This window comes from Saccopteryx leptura, chromosome 5 (assembly GCF_036850995.1).
Source record: "Saccopteryx leptura isolate mSacLep1 chromosome 5, mSacLep1_pri_phased_curated, whole genome shotgun sequence".
Taxonomy (NCBI): domain Eukaryota; kingdom Metazoa; phylum Chordata; class Mammalia; order Chiroptera; family Emballonuridae; genus Saccopteryx; species Saccopteryx leptura.
Window position 1 is genome coordinate 64,009,388 of NC_089507.1, and position 16,084 is coordinate 64,025,471.

At 44.1% G+C, this 16,084-nt stretch overlaps 1 protein-coding gene across 1 annotated transcript in view; it reads right to left on the reverse strand.

Annotated features, from left to right (window-relative positions):
* The window catches only part of SCD5 (stearoyl-CoA desaturase 5), a 182,027-nt gene that overhangs the window by 50,266 nt on the left and 115,677 nt on the right, over positions 1-16,084 (reverse strand). The window lies entirely within an intron of this gene.

Genomic DNA, 16,084 nt, shown 5'->3' on the forward strand with positions numbered 1-16,084 from the left:
CCTCAACCTCCAGTTCAACCGCTGGGGTTGGTCTGGGGCGGTTTTCATAAACACAAGAGTAAATCCTCATTTAGTAGGGATCTTAGCTTGTGTTTGGGACGTGCCCGCTGCAGGAGGTTAGGGCTTGTTTAGTGAACTAGTGGGGAAACCTGAAAGTTCCGGTGGAGGCGACTGAAGTCTCCTGGGAGATCATTCATGTCAAGAGAGAGAGAATGAGAGAGAGAGAGAGAGAGAACGAGAGAGAGAGAGATCCAGTATCAGGTTGATGTCTTGGTTGTTGGAAGAGAGGGGGGCAATCCTGATTACTAAAGGCTGTGGGTTCTTGGCCTGGATCTCTCTGTGCTCGCACCCACTCTTTAATGGCCTTGATGTCCAACTTAATGGAGAGCAGGAAGCCAGAAAGTAAAAACTCAAACAGCTACTTCATCAAGTCTCTGAAAAATATCAAGGCACAAATTATATTGTTTGCGGACTGCTCTAACAGTGTGCCACAGAGAGGAAGGGGGGTGACTCTGGCTCCTTGAGGAATCTGGTGTATTTGGCCATGTCCATCAAGTGAGGGAGCAGCAACGCCCGAGGGGCCGGCAGCAACGCCCGAGGGGCCGGCGACACGCTGGAACCGAGAGGCGCTGCCCACGAAGGGAACAATGTCAGAGTCGAGCAGATTCTGACAAACTCACAGACAGGGTGAGGCTCAGGCACACGTGGGGGACACACCCTGCCTGAGGGGCCGGCGACACGCTGGAACCCAGAGACGCTGCCCACGGAGGGAACAATGTCAGAGTCGAGCAGATTCTGACAAACTCACAGACAGGGTGAGGCTCAGGCACATGTGGGGGACACACCCTGCCCGAGGGGGGCGACACGCTGGAACCCAGAGACTCTGCCCACGGAGGGAACAATGTCAGAGTCGAGCAGATTCTGACAAACTCACAGACAGGGTGAGACTCAGGCACACATGGGGGACGCACCCTGCCGATCCTCTTGTGATGACAGTCATGAGAGGGTGTCTGGGGGCTGAATGTCTTGTGTGAGCTGTCAGGGCCAAGAACCAGTGGCACCTAGGCTGGTATTATTAATGAAATCTTATCTATGGCCACGGGCCAGTAAAATCCCTAGACTTCCAATTTGTGCTTGGTTTTGCTTTTATCTGATAATGTTTTTAAAACTTTGAGAAGGTAAATTAGGTTAGAAGTAATGCTTTTGATAAGAAAATTAACCTGAAAATAAAAATATTTTTATATCGTATATAAGCCCTTTATTGGGGAAAATGGTAATAATGTTTGATACCATACTATCCAGTACTTGTCATGTTTTCATAAGAATCTGCTAGTTCACAGATATTGGCTTCATTCTGTGATGAGAATAAAGAGAACTAACTATTTAATTAACTTATTTTCTTTAGCGTGAGAGAGACAAAGACAGAGAGTGAGATAGAGACAGACAGGAAGGGAGAAAGATGAAAAGCATCAACCCATAGTTGCGGCACCTTAGTTGTTCATTGATTGCTTCTCATTTATGCCTTGACCAGGGGACTCCAGCCAAGCCAGTGACCCCTTGCTCAAGCCAGCAACCTTGGGCTGAAGCCAGTGACCATGGGAGCCTGTCTATGATAACATGCTTAAGCCAGTGACCTTGCGCTCAAGCTGGATGAGCCCATGCTCAAGCAGTGACCTTGGGGTTTAGAACCTGGGTCTTCAGCATTCCAGGCCAACACTCTATCCACTGTGCCACCGCTAGGTCAGGCAAGAAAGGGAACTATTTTATTCTCAAAGTTCTAACAATTCTTTTAATCAAAATGGGGTTCACCTTGACCAGATAGCTCAGTTGGTTGGAGTGTGATCCTAATGTGCCAAGATTATGGGCTCAATCCCCAGTCAGGGCACAAACAAGAATCAACCAATAAATGAGTAAGTGAAACAACAAATTGATGTTTCTCCTTCTCTCCTTTCCTCTCTAAAAAATCAAGAAATTTTAAAAATATTTTTAAAAATGAGGTTCATTGGCCCTGGCCAGTTGGCTCAGTGGTAGAGCATCAGCCTGGTGTGTGAATGTCCCGGGTTCGATTCCCAGTCAGGGCACACAGGAGAAACCCCCATCTGCTTCTCCAGCCCCCTTTCCCCTTCTCTCTATCACTCTTTCCTTCCCACAGCCATGGTTCAATTGGTTCAAATGCACTGAACCCGGACGCTGAGGATGGCTTCATGGAACCTCTGTTTCAGCCCCAGATAGGAGTTGCCAGGTGCATCCAGGTCCTGGCACATGCGGGAGTCTGTCTATCTCCCCTCCTCTCACTTGGAAAGAAGAAAAAAATGGGGTTCATTTGAGGTTTTGGTTTCTCTGGCTCACCCAATGCTACTGGAAGGCTACTCAAATCTTATGCCATCCTATAGCACCACTGACAACTTTTAAAATTTGCTTAACTTTTTGGTAATGGGCCAGATAGAGGAGAGGTAGAAAGACTTCAAAAAGTATTTGCTCAGCTTTAAATATAAAGAGAGAAAATGGACACTTAGCAGTTTTTGTATAGCAAAAATTACCACCCGATTTACTGTGATAAGAAAGAAGTCTTACATGCAGCCCCATGTTCATTGCAGCATTGTTCACAATAGCCAGGACATGGAAACAACCAAAAAGCCCATCAATAGACGACTGGATAAAGAAGATGTGGCACATATACACTATGGAATATTACTCAGCCATAAGAAACGATGACATCGGATCATTTACAGCAAAATGGTGGGATCTTGATAACATTATATGAAGTGAAATAAGTAAATCAGAAAAAAACAGGAACTGCATTATTCCATACATAGGTGGGACATAAAAGTGAGACTAAGAGACATTGATAAGAGTGTGGTGGTTACGGGGGGGAGGGGGGAGATAGAGAGGGAAAGGGGGAGGGGGAGGGGCACAAAGAAAACTAGATAGAAGGTGACAGAGGACAATCTGACTTTGTTTATTTACTTATTTTTACAGAGACAGAGCGAGAGTCAGAGAGAGAGGGATAGATAGGGGCAGACAGACAGGAACGCAGAGAGACAAGAAGCATCAATCATCAGTTTTTCGTTGTGGCACTTTCGTTGTTCATCCATTGCTTTCTTTTTCTTTTTTTTTTTTTTTTTTTTTTTCACAGAGGCAGAGATAGACAGGGACAGACAGACAGGAATGGAGAGAGATGAGAAGCATCAATCATCAGTTTCTCGTTGCGCGTTGCGACTTCTTAGTTGTTCATTGATTGCTTTCTCACATGTGCCTTGACCGTGGGCCTTCAGCAGACCGAGTAACCCCCTGCTGGAGCCAGCGACCTTGGGTCCAAGCTGGTGAGCTCTTTGCTCAAGCCAGATGAGCTGGCGCTCAAGCTGGCGACCTCAGGGTCTCGAACCTGGGTCCTTCCGCATCCCAGTCCGACGCTCTATCTACTGCGCCACCACCTGGTCAGGCGACAATCTGACTTTGGGTGATGGGTATGCAACATAATTGAACGACAAGATAACCTGGACATGTTATCTTTGAATATATGTATCCTGATTTATTGATGTCACCCCATTAAAAAAATAAAATTATTAAAAAAAAAAAGAAAGGTCTTTGGGTTTTACATGTATTTAAACACAGTGGGTTGGAAAGAGTGAATGCATTTATTATTTATAATCTCAGAATGTATCACTGGAAAGGAATTTTAAATGTCAGTCATGATGACTGCAACCCAGATTGATTTGTTTCTTTTCTGTTAGTTCATTGTTTTTATTGCAATGCCCATCTGAACACAGGAAGAAAGGAGAATGCTCTCTTCCCAGTTCACAGATGGGAAAATTAAGGCTAAGAAAACATTTACTCAAGTTCATCTACTAAGTAAGTGCAAACAGTAAAGAAACAAAAATGGGCCTGACCAGGCAGTGGTGCAGTGGATAGAGTGTCAGACCAGGATGCAGAGGACCCAGGTTTGAAACCCCAAGGTCGCTGGCTTGAGCACAGGCTCATCCGGCTTGAGCACAGGGGTGGCTGACTTGAGTGTGGGATAGTAGACCTGACCCCATGGTTGCTGGCTTGAGCCCAGAGGTCACTGGCTTGAGCCCAAGGTTGGTGGCTAGAGCAATGGGTCACTGGCTCAGCTGGAGCCCCCTGTGGTCAAGGCACATATGAGAAAGCAATCAATGAACAACTAAGGTGCCACAGCAAAGACTTGATTCTTCTCCTCTCTCCCTTTCTGTCTATCTGTTCCTCAAAAATTAAAAAAAAAAAAGTTAAAAAGAAACAAAAACGGCACTCCTTCTGTCCTTAGTTCACGCTCCTTTCAAAGAGGTATTTCATTATTTTCCAAATTTGGCAGTGAGGAGGGGTCTTTTAAAAAAACAACAACTCATTTTTCTTGTTGGGTTTTTTTGTTGTTGTTGTTTTGTTTTTGTTTTTTTGTTTTTTTTTGTATTTTTCTGAAGCTGGAAACGGGGAGAGACAGTCAGACAAACTCCCGCATGCGCCCGACCGGGATCCACCCAGCACGCCCACCAGGGGCCATGCCCTGCCCACCAGGGGGCGATGCTCTGCCCCTCCAGGGCATCGCTCTGCCGCAACCAGAGCCACTCTAGCGCCTGGGGCAGAGGCCAAGGAGCCATCCCCAGCGCCTGGGCCATCTTTGCTCCAATGGAGCCTCAGCTGCGGGAGGGGAAGAGAGAGACAGAGAGGAAGGAGGGGGGCGGGTGGAGAAGCAAATGGGCGCTTCTCCTATGTGCCCTGGCCGGGAATCAAACCCGGGTCCCCAGCACGCCAGGCCGACGCTCTACCACTGAGCCAACCGGCCAGGGCCATTGGAAGGGTTTTTAATTTATCATAGTGCAATTTTTTAAAATTTCTTAAGTGGTGAGTTCCAAAGGGCTAAGAAACATTCATTATTCTTACAAAATTAAGCGTAATATAACAACAACAAAAGACTGATGATGAGGACAAGCTGGAACAGCAATATTTATTTATCTTAAATTCCTCTTACCTGGATACCTTCCCAACAGAAGCCACTTTGACTGCATCAGTGAAATGAAGCAAGGGTTTTGGCCACATTCCAAATAATCACACACAATCTAGCCAAAAATACTCTGAAGATGTGTGTGTGTGGGGGGTTTAACCCGTTGTTATTGTTTTGTTTTTAACTCTAAAGCTGAATCTAAAGTGAAAAAGTGACTCAAAGAACAAGATATAAGCCAACAGTAAGGCAGAGGGAACAAGATTCATACGATCACCCAGGGACTTTGTTTTCCAACTCATCTGCATTTTGCTTCTCTCCTGGAGTGATTGAGTGGGAGCCAATCTGTGAACAGCATTGGTATTTGATGAAAGGCTGTGTGGACCTAGAGCGTGTCTGGTACAGTCAATATGTGCAGAAGGGAAAGCTGATGGCTGATGAGGAGGGAGAGATGACAAGCAAATCTCAGGAGGTGGGAAGTGAGAGGAAACAGCCTGCGATGACCTGACCAGCAATATCCTGGTAATCCCTCTTCCTCCCAGTGTTTACACAGTGCTGATTACTCTTGCCTGGAACTAGCACGCCACTCCATCATCCCCCCTGCTTCTCAGAAAAGAAAAACAAAATGAGGCAGAGAGATGCTGAACTTCCGTCAGTGAGTTGACCCTCAAGTACGTGGATTCCATCCCTGTGTGCATTTTTTTTTTTTTTTTTTTTTACACTGAGATAGAGAGAGAGTCAGAGAGAGGGATAGATAGGGACAGACAGACAGGAACAGGGAGAGATGAGAAGCATCAATCATCAGTTTTTCGTTGCAATACCTTAGTTGTTCATTGATTGCTTTCTCATATGTGCCCTGACTGCGGGCCTTCAGCAGACCGAGTAACCCCTTGCTTGAGCCAGCGACTTTGGGTCCAAGCTGGTGAGCTTTGCTCAAATCAGATGAGCCTGTGCTCAAGCTGGCGACCTCGGGGGTCTCGAACCTGGGTCATTACACATCCCAGTCCGACGCTCTATCCACTGCGCCACCGCCTTGTCAGGCCCTGGGTGCATATTTTGATAGCAGCCATGGCATTGAACTCAGCAGCAACTCCTGAAACCTAGACTTACATATTCTAACAAATCAATTAACAAATGATTCCACTGGCAACTTAGAGTTTATCATTAACAGTGGGTTCTGGTAGATCACAGTGTTTTTAAAAAAATAATTATTATTGATTGAATGACTTTAGAGAGACAGAGAGAGGAATGGAGAAAGAGAGGGAAGCATTCATTTGTTGTTCCACTTAGTTGTGCATTCATTGGTTGCTTATGGTATGTATCCTGATAGGGGATCTAACACGCAACCTTGCTGTTTCTGGATGAAGCTCTAACACAGGGGTCCCCAAACTTTTTACACAGGGGGCCAGTTCACTTTCCCTCAGACCGTTGGAGGGCCAGACTATAAAAAAAAACTATGAACAAATCTCTATGCACACTGCACATATCTTATTTTAGAGTAAAAAAACAAAACGGGAACTAATACAGTATTTAAAATAAAGAACAAGTAAATTTAAATCAACAAACTGACCAGTATTTCAATGGGAACTGCTTTTGGCTAATGAGATGGTCAATGTGCTCCTCTCACTGACCACCAATGAAAGAGCTGCCCCTTTGGGAAGTGCGGAAGGGGCTGGATAAACGGCCTCAGGGGGCCGCATGTGGCCCGCGGGCCATAGTTTGGGGACCCCTGCTCTAACAGATCAATCTTAATATGCAACCCCATTACTTTCAAAGGTGGACCTTCACCACATGTTTATTGACTATTCCCGACAAAGGATTGGTGAATGTAACTGCCTTAGTTCTAAGAGCCGTGGGTTTAACTGAGGCCCGAGCAGGTGGAGGAGCAGAGGAGGAAGAGAGCGGATTAGAAGTGTGCAGCTCAGGTGGTAGCTTTTGTTATATGAGGAGCCATACCATGTCCTACTTTGTGCTGTCCAAGAGAAATACCACACAAGCCATATATGTAATTAATATTTTTTTTAGTAGCAACATTAAAAAAGTAAAACTAATTTTAATAATATATTTTACTTAACAAATATATTTAAAACATCATTTAATATATGATAATCATAAATTATTAATGAGATATTTTACTTTGTTTTCTATACCAATTCTTCAAAATTGGGTGTGTACTGTATACCTTCTGTACATCTCAATTCAGACTAGCCACATTTCAAGTGCTCAGTAGCTGGCCGCACAGGGCTAGTAGCTACCACATGGGACAGTGCAGTTCTAACTCATGATGTGTATACTTTATGTGTTATACTTTTAAAAGTTTAAAAAGTAAAATAAATAAATTTTTAAGTTTTAAATATTCAATGTTGTTTACTGGTGAAAGTGTGAAATTGGCACAAACCATGTGAAGGGCAAAAGGGCTCCACGTATCAAATATGTTAAAGTTGTGCATACGTAAAATCCAACAATTCATTTCTTTACTCTAAGGAAATGTATCTTAGGATAAATTAAGATAGGCCCTAGTGGTTTGCTGAGTGGATAGAGCATTGGCTTGGCATGCAGATGTCCCAGTTTGATCCCTGGTCAAGGCACACACGAGAACCAACCATCTACTTCTCTCCCCTATACTTGCCCCTTCTCTCCCTCTTCCCCTCCCACAGCCAGTTGGTTCAAGTATCCATCCGGGGCGCTGAGGATAGCTCGGTTAGTCCAAGCGTCGGCCCCTTATGGGCATTGCTGGATAGATCCCCACTAGGGTGCATGTGTGAATCTGTCTCTCTATTCCCTCCCTCTCACTTAAAAAATAAAAAAAAGGTAAATTAAGATAAAAGAAACTTCTTTTAAGGAAATAATCATGGTGTCTGCAAAGATTTAACTACAAGGATGCTCACTGCAACGAAAACATGGAAAAGCCCTGAATTTCCACATCACAGGATATGATTGAGTGCCCTGTAATACAATAATTAATTCAATACTATTTGTGTCTGTGTGTATACATAGAAAAATTCTGGAGAACTATTAATAAAAAAACTATTAGGGTTACCTCAAGGGAGTGAGACTGGGAGCTAAAAGATAAAGAGGAATACTTTAACATTTTATACTCTGAATTTTTTTTTTTTTTTTTTTTTTAGTGAGTGACAGAGATAGAGATAAATAAGGACATAGAGGAAGGGAGAGAAATGAGAAGCATTAATTCTTTGTTGTGACACATTGGTTGTTCATTGATTGCTTTCTCATATGTGCCTTGATGGGGGGTGGGGGCTCCAGCTGAGCCAGTGACTTGGTTTCAAGCCAGCAACCTTGGGATTTCGAACCTGGATCCTCTGCATCCCAGGCCGACGCTCTATCCACTGTGCCCCTTCCTAGTCAGGCAATACTCTGAAATTTTTACCAAGAGTATCTGTTGGTTTTGTTTTAAAAACTAATTTACAAAAATAGATATTATAGTATTGACCTGGAGAGATGATAGGGAAAGTAGCTAGGTGAAAAGTAGTTTACAAAATAGTGGGTACAGCCCTGGCCAGTTGGCTCAGTGGTAGAGTGTTGGCCTGGCGTGCAGGAGTCCCGGGTTTGATTCCCAGCCAGGGCACACAGGAGAAGCGCCCATCTGCTTCTCCACCTCTCCCCTTCTCCTTCCTCTCTGTCTCTCTCTTCCCCTCCTGCAGCCAAGGTTCCATTGGAGCAAAGTTGGCCCGGGCGCTGGGGATGGCTCCATGGCCTCTGCCTCAGGCGCTAGAACGGCTCTGGTTGCGACAGAGCAACGCCCCGGATGGGCAGAAATTCGCCCCCTGGTGGGCATGCTGGGTGGATCCTGGTCGGGCACATGCGGGAGTCTGTCTGACTGCCTCCCCGTTTCCAACTTCAGAAAAATACAAAAAATAAAATAAAATAAAATAAAACAAAATAGTGGGTACAGACCTTGGCTAGCTAGCTCAGTCAGTTAGAGCATCATCCCAAAATGCCTAGGTTCTGGGTTCAATCCCCAGTCAGGGCACATATGGAAAGCAACCAATGAATGCACAACTAAGTGGAACAACAAATGAATGCTTTTCTCTTTCTCTCACTACCTGTATCCCTCTCCTTTTCTCTGTCTCTCTAAAATAAATCAGTTTAAAAAAGGAATCAAAATAGTAGATATAATATGAATCACTTTTAATAAAAATGTGTATTTGGGCATAGGAAAAATAAAGGAAGTATGTAAGCCAACCTGTTTATAGTAGTTCTCTCTAGAAAGTGGGGTGGTGGGTGATTTTTAATTTTTTCGTTTGGTTTGTGTTTTCTATACTTTTATAATAAATAAATTTCTCTTTTACAAGATGGGGGAAACAAATTATTTTTAAATGGCTATATTCCTGAATCAAAACAACCCAGCTGCCTGACCAGGTGGTGGCGCAGTGAATAGTGTCGGACTGGGATGCCGAGGACCCAGGTTCGAGACCCCGAGGTCGCCAGTTTGAGCACGGGCTCATCTGGTTTGAGCAAAAGCTCACCAGCTTGAGCCCAAGGTCGCTGGCTCGAGCAAGGGGTTACTTGGTCTGCTGAAAGCCCATGGTCAAGGCACATATGAGAAAGCAATCAATGAACAACTAAGGTGTCGCAATGCGCAACGAAAAACTAATGATTGATGCTTCTCATCTCTCTGTTCCTGTCTGTCTGTCCGTGTCTATCCCTCTCTCTGACTCTCTCTCTGTCTCTGTAAAAAAAAACAAAAAAACAACCAGCCCAGCTTCTGCCATCAGCCCCACATTAGGAAAAACTATGAAAAAGTAGGATTCACTTAGCAATCCAGTTACATGTCTTTATATCACCCATTAGCACTTGTCAACCAATCACACCTCAACCTGTGTGACAGCGCCCTTGCTTAACCCACCTTGGGTCTTGTACCTTTGTTATTTCACTGTCCATCATAGATGATATCCCTAAACAGGGACCCTGCTAAGATGGGGGAAGTTGATCATGTGGTGACTGTGCTCCGTAAGCACAGCCCTTGAGTATTATTGCTGCTCACAAAAATTAGGGGATACTTTATCACTTCATATTCATTTTGAAATATCCCCTAATATTTGTGAGCAGTATATCTGGGACTTGAGCAAAAGTAATCAATCTCCAAAGCTCCACTGAAGCAGATTGTGAAGCCACCTTTCCCATCAGTACATTTCCCCCAGCTTCCAGAAGAAACCCCTGAATCTAGTCCGATAAGAGAAACTGTCTTTTAAAGCCCACACCATTTCCAATAGTTAGCAAGATGAAGGCTAAATGTAACCAGTATTTAGCTTGTCCCATCCAACAGGTCTGAGGCCAGACTCACTGCTCTGCTCTCCTCCAACCTAGCTGGGAACACATGCTCACTTCTGACCAGACGCCAGGGCGCTTGCTCTCTCCCCTAATTCAACTGTGTGGCTGCTTCAGGGCCCAGAAGGGGAAGTTGACCAGGTGGCTGCAAAACATAGCCAAAGGGAATTCCACTTGTATTCATAATGCATCTCTGTTCCCAATCAGTCCTAGAAAAGAAAGGCACACCAGCGACAAACATGTCAGCTGGAACAGGCAGGTTTTAGAGTAGAAGAAGTGTCTTGTGAGTGAATGGTACCCTGTCTGGGAAAAGTCCTTCCATCGAGGGGGTCAAAGAGGGCAAGGCAGTGCTGTGTCTACTCTTTAGGGACAGTAAGGCTCATTTGAAATAGACTTTATTTCAGTCTCTAGGGTCTGAATATAACCTCCTCTGGTTCAGATGCTTACACTGTCCTATTCAAACAATGAAGGCCATTCAGTGCTTTCCCCATTGTTGGTACTAGGTCAGCACTGATTTCCCCCAGATAACACTGACAATCCGTAAGAAGAACCCAGAAAGTCCCCAAAAAGAGCCTGGCAGCAGTCTATACCACCTGGCAAACTGTAGCTTCGAGAGAACAAATCTCCACGTGCTGCCTAGCCTTCACGTGGCCCTCGGCCTGGGTGGTTTTAGAAGCTGGGTAAGTATTGAAAAGCTAACGTTAGTGGTTTGAAGAGTGTTTGCTGACAACACTTAAAAATTGCAAAGAAGAGAAGGATTGTTTCATATTTTCCTTTCTCCCCCCATATTTTTTTTTATTAAATCTCTTACAATGAGAATGTATTTGAATAAAACTTTTATATGCTTTTTAAACATATTTTTAACACACATTTTAAAAATGGCTTGAGTAGTCCTCTCGGTAGACACATTGTCCTTTCTGTGAGTCTTCCTAATTTGAGTTTTAGAGATTTATTTTGGTCAGGGATATGACCATCATTCTTGTCTCCTGGGCTAGATCTCAGGGGTCAAAATTTCAGGGGAGATCCCTGACCAGTCAGCTCAGTAGATCGAGTGTTGGCCTGGCATGCAGATATTCTGGGTTCAATCCCTGGTCAGGGCACACATGAGAAGTGACCATCTGCTTCTCTTCTCCTTCCTCTCTCCCTTCTCTCTCTCTTGCCCTCTTGCAGCCAGTATATTCAAGCATTGGCCCCAGGTGCTAAGAATAGCTTAGTTGATTCAAGAATTGGCCCCAGGCCCTGGCCGGTTGGCTCAGCGGTAGAGCATCGGCCTAGCGTGCGGAGGACCTGGGTTCGATTCCCGGCCAGGGCACACAGGAGAAGCGCCCATTTGCTTCTCCACCCCTCCACAGCACTTTCCTCTCTGTCTCTCTCTTCCCCTCCCGCAGCCAAGGCTCCATTGGAGCAAAGATGGCCCAGGCGCTGGGGATGGCTCTGTGGCCTCTGCCCCAGGCGCTAGAGTGGCTCTGGTCGCAACATGGCGACGCCCAGGATGGGCAGAGCATCGCCCCCTGGTGGGCAGAGCGTCGCCCCTGGTGGGCGTGCCGGGTGGATCCCAGTCGGGCGCATGCGGGAGTCTGTCTGACTGTCTCTCCCTGTTTCCAGCTTCAGAAAAATGAAAAAAAAAAAAAAAAAAGAATTGGCCCCAGGTGGGGGCTGCCGAGTGGATCTTAGTTGGGGCACATGCGGGAATCTGTCTCTCTATCTTCTCTCCTCTGACTTAAAATAAAGAAATACATACATACATACATACATACATACATACATAAATAAAAATTTCAGAGAAGAAAGGGCCAAGAAAACAATAACAAGATAGTAGCAATGGATACTCACATTGCTACATGTGCTCCCAAATTTTGGTTTTTATATACCTTTCCTCAGTAAAAGGGGTCAGGACTTTGGTGAAATGGGCAATACCAGGACTAGGGCAGGAAAAACATAAGAGAAACTTGATATATTTTGTAGTGCTGGAAAATAAGGAATTGCTCTAAAAACAATGGCAACATGCCAAAAAAGACTTAGGAATCCATTTGTAATGCCCTCTGCTGAATAAACTGGGGTAATTTGATTAATAATTTGAGACATTAAGATGAATAATAACAATTATGGAATAAAACCTACTTAATAAATAAGAATCTATTAGCCCAAAATAAATGCATATATGCATACATACATACATACATACATACACATATATGTGAAACGCCAACCAACAAATCTAGAAGAAATTACAGAGTTAGAAAATCATCATTTTGCAGGTATCATGGCAATAACTGATTCAAGCAAAAATTACCAAGGTATTCTAAAACTATTGGGCCAAAAGTTGATGAAAAAATATTCAGCCTGACCAGGCGGTGGCGCAGTGGATAGAGCGTCGAACTGGGATGCAGAGGACCCAGGTTCGAGACCCCGAGGTCGCCAGCTTGAGCGCGGGCTCATCTGGTTTGAGCAAAAAAGCCCACCAGCTTGAACCCAAGGTCGCTGGGTCCAACAAGGGGTTACTCGGTCTGCTGAAGGCCTGCGGTCAAGGCACATATGAGAAAGCAATCAATGAACAACTAAGGTGTTGCAACGCACAATGAAAAACTAATGATTGATGCTTCTCATCTCTCTCCATTCCTGTCTGTCTGTCCCTGTCTATTTCTCTCTCTGACTCACTGTCTCTGTAAAAAAAAAAAGAAAGAAAAAATATTCATATAGGTTTACAGTATCTCAGCATAAATTATTCATTAATTACAAAAGGAAAAAGAGTAATCTCATATTGTAAAACCAGGTAGACTTTAAACAAGTCATCAAAGTTCATACCACCAATAATATGACAAAAGGATATCATGTGCCCCTTGGTTGATGCCCAGGACACAAGATAACTAATGTAACCTTCCTGCCAAAAATACACAGTCTGTGCAGTTATGAGGAAATGTGAGCAAACCAAAAATGAAGAGAATTCTAAAAAATAACTGGTCTGTATATTTCAAAAATGCCAATGTCAGAGAATGAAAGAAGGGTTGATAAAGTACTCCAGATGAAAGGAGACTAAAGAGACGTGACAAATGATAATGTAGGCGCCTGAATGGCTCTGGACTCGGTAGGATCTTGGATACAGTATTGTATGAGCATTAAAATTTCTGATTTGGTACATGTACTACATTCATGTAAAATGTCTTTTCTATTAGGAAATACACAGTGAAGTATTTAGGGATGAAGGGGCGTGATATTTATAACTTATTCGCAAATGATTCAGAAAAGAAATATAACATAGAGAATGCATATACACACATAGGGAGAAAGAAAATACTAAAACAAATGAGGCAATATGTCAACAATTAGTGAATCTGAGTGAAGGAATTCATGGTATTTTTGTAACTTTTTGTAAGTTTGAAGTTATTTGAAAATAAAGAATTAAAACTAAAAGGAAAGCCTGACCAGGCAGTGGCGCAGTGGATAGAGCGTCAGACTGGGATGCAGAGGACCCAGGTTCGAGACCCTGAGGTCGCCAGCCTGAGTGTGGGCTCATCTGGTTTGAGCAAAAGCTCACCAGCTTGAACCCAAGGTCACTGGCTCGAGCAAGGGGTCACTCGGTCTGCTGAAGGCCCACGGTCAAGGCACATATGAAAAAGCAATCAATGAACAACTAAGTTGTCGCAACAAAAAACTGATGATTGATGCCTCTCATCTCTCTCCGTTCCTGTCTGTCTGCCCCTATCTATCCCTCTCTCTGACTCTCTCTGTCTCTGTAAAAAAAATAAATAAATAAAAAATTACAAAACACATTGAGGTTCAGGGAGGAGGATGCACCTGACCCCACGGGGTGGTGGTGAGGAAGTTCTGCATGAGAGATCCTCTCACACCTTCCCTATGGGCTGGTCCTGATTTGTATCCTTTATAATAAAGCTGTAGGATAACTTTCTTGAGTTCTATGTGTTGTTCTAGAAAATTATTAAACCTGAGGGAATCGTGGAAATCTGTGCATTCATAGCCAGTTGGAAGAGGTCGAGGTGGCATGGAGATCTTGCTTGTGGCTGGCAGCTGAAGCAGGAGCAGTGATGTAAGGACAACCAAGACTGAGGCTTTAGGCCTGACTTGTGGTGGCGCAATGGATAAAATGTTGACCAGCAACACTGAGGTTGTTGGTTCGAAACCCTGGGCTTGCCTGGTCAAGGCACATATGGGAGTTGATGCTTCTTGCTCCTCCCTCCCTGATCCCTCTCTCTCCCCCCTCTCTAAAATGAATAAATAAAAACTAAAAAATATATATTAAAAAAAATGAAGACTGAGGCTTTAACTTGTGGGATCTGACACTCACTTGGGTGGTTAGTGTCAGTATTATTTGGAAGGAAGGACACCTACTTGGGGGGGAAACTGCACTGGTAAGCAAAAGCCTGATCCTGAAGGGCCTTCCGGGTCATAACAACAAGGCTGGATTTCGTTCCCAATGCAATGCTAAGCCACTGACAGATTTTTGTTGTTGTTAGACGGTGGTTTAATTTTCGGTAAGCTCTGTCTGGGGGCAGTATCAAAGGGGGCAAGTGTAGAAGGAGGAAGACCAGTTTATGAGGCTTTTGCAGTAATCTAGGCAAGAAACAATCGTGGCTTGGATTTGAGGATGGTAGAGATGAGTGCAGGTTCAAGATATAATTCAGCAGTACAAGAGACTGGCTAAGCTTGAGCACGGGCTCATTTGGTTTGAGCAAAAGCTCACCAGCTTGAACCCAAGGTCGCTGGCTCGAGCAAGGGGTTACTCAGTCTGCTGAAGGCCCATGGTCAAAGCACATATGAGAAAGCAATCAATGAACAACTAAGGTGTCTCAACGAAAAACTGATGATTGATGCTTCTCATCTCTCTCCATTCCTGTCTGTCTGTCCCTGTCTATCCCTCTCTCTGACACTCTCTCTGTCCCTGTAAAAAAAAAAAAAAAGAGACTGGATAAAAGATTGGATGAGGGATGATTAAGGAAATGGGGAAACCATGAATGACACCCAGATTTCTGTTGGGGAAAATTAGGAGAGAGTAGTTTTATGGGAGATAGTAGTCACAACTTTGGCTTTGATTTTGAGATGCATGAGAGACATCTAAGAGAGTAATGCCGGTACCTGGGTTTGCAACCCACTATAGCCCATCAGTGTCCTGCTTCAGTCAGACCAAGCTCTGAGACACTGACAGATTTTTTTTTTGTTAGACCCGTATAGTAAGTACATTATCATGCCTCTCTCTCCACCAGTATTCAAGTGGAATCGCCACTGAAGACAAAGGCCAGACATGTTCTTTATTATTTACCACTGTGCCTCTCAGACTTCATCTTACACCACTCTTGCTCTAGCTCCATGCACTCATCATCATCCCTCATCTTCCCCTCTCTCTTCCTTACCTACGCAAATCCTTTTTACCTTTTGAAAGACTAAAAACTCTCTCTCTGCATTAGGCTTTATCCTAATACCCATATTCTCTTTGCAGCTACAAGAGTTTGTATGAAAGTTCTGAGCAATTTAACTCCACATTGTCTTACAAAGATCCCTTTTTCTTTTTCTTTTTTTAAAAATTTATTTATTCTTTTTTTTTTAGAGAAGAGAGGGAGAGACAGAGAGAGAGAGAGAGAGAGAGAGAGAGAGAGAGAGAGGAGAGACAGAGAGAGAGAAGGGGGGGAGGAGCTGGAAGCATCAACTCCCATATGTGACTTGACCAGGCAAGCCCATGGTTTCGAACTGGCGACCTCAGCATTTCCAGGTCAACGCTTTATCCACTGCACCACCACAGGTCAGGCCAAAGATCCCTTTTTATTATACTCGAGTCTAACCAGCTCTGTCAGACAGTAAGCTTCTCAAGACAAAGGCCATTTCTTATAC